Raw genomic sequence first — 1,396 nt, forward strand, 5'->3', positions numbered from 1 at the left:
CCATTATTAAATACAAAATATATAAAGTTATGTGAGACATTGATTTTGACTTAACAATATATCATGATATCAATACTAATATATATAGTATAAAGAGATTACAAATGCAAGATACATCAAACATTATTTAGCAAATAATGTTTGCAAGAAACCGTATAAGCAACATCTGTTGAGGATACGACTATGCCTCTATATAAACACCACCAAACTAAAGGAGATCTTTGCAGCGAAGGAGCACACCAGCAACAAGGCAAACACAAGTAGTCGATCTCTTCTCCTCATGGCACATGTCAAACAGAGCGACACAAGGAGGACCGTGGCCATCACTTTCCTGGTCCTTACGATGATGTTTGCTTCCATTTTGCCACCCTGCCATGCAGTCCAGAGTAAGTTGCGTGCGTGCATGCGTGTGTGTGTCTGTCAATGGATATCCAAGATAATTAACCTACCAAGAACTTGTCTTATTGAGTAGCTAACGCTATGATGGTATATCGCCTGCAGTTGTGGACGAGAAATGTGTGTCTTTGCAAGGATGCACCACAACTCATTGCAAAGATGAATGCATGCGACTAATCGGGCACCAACGTCGCTGGGACTGGACTTGCAGAGAGGTTAATACGTGTTGCTGCACAAAATACGGGAAAGCGCCATTTTGTTCGTGGCTCCATGATGTAAGATGAATCCCAGTCGTGCTTGTGCGAGTTGTAATCCCCGCGAATAAGATCATCGCATGTGATGTATCGATGTGTTTCATCAAAATGGAATAAACCTTCAGGATGTGATTAGCTGCAAACCTGCGAGTTGTCTTTCTTGCATGCCTAATTTATCCTTTACTTTACAGTTTTTAGAGTATGAACGAATAGCCACCATTACTGCTAGATTTCATTTGCTCTTGTCCAAACTGGTCAACTATACCGTGTTTATGGTAGCCAATTAGCAGCGTTTTGCTAGGATTGGGCGAATTGCGGCGCTTTTTTTTTTCGAGTTTGTCTTGCAGGCTTCGATCTTCCTTGAATTTGTCATTTGGTCGTAATCGGAGCTTCAGTTAGATTCCTGCCTTTTTTTTAGGGAAGGTGAGGTTAAAATTTCTAGTCATGTGGCGAGATTTGGTGTCAGGTGCTTCAGATTTATGCAAGGGTTCAACAACTATGACTGCAACTCCAGGGCACTGGTCCTTAGGGGCTCATGCCCGAAGACTTGGTTGTCATCGACAAGGTCAAGTTGGCTCCAATAAGTGAATGGCGATAGCGGCGAATCGGTGGCTCGTTTTGGCGGCAGTAGTAGTGGTCGTTCTTTGGTCCCGTAATTTTGATATAGCTTTATTATATTTAAGATGCTTTGTACCTTCGGTGAACTTTATTTTTATAATAATTCCGCTTGAAAAATAAATTGCTCT

At 41.5% G+C, this 1,396-nt stretch overlaps 1 long non-coding RNA gene across 1 annotated transcript; it reads left to right on the top strand.

Moving 5' to 3' along the window:
• The first annotated feature begins 235 nt into the window (after positions 1-235).
• Positions 236-793, top strand: LOC123135335 (uncharacterized). Its single transcript, XR_006465932.1, has 2 exons — positions 236-386; positions 502-793. It is a non-coding gene; the product is annotated as an uncharacterized lncRNA (long non-coding RNA).
• Positions 794-1,396: the final 603 nt, after the last annotated feature.

This window comes from Triticum aestivum, chromosome 6B, assembly GCF_018294505.1.
Source record: "Triticum aestivum cultivar Chinese Spring chromosome 6B, IWGSC CS RefSeq v2.1, whole genome shotgun sequence".
In the NCBI taxonomy this organism is placed as follows: Eukaryota; Viridiplantae; Streptophyta; class Magnoliopsida; order Poales; family Poaceae; genus Triticum; species Triticum aestivum.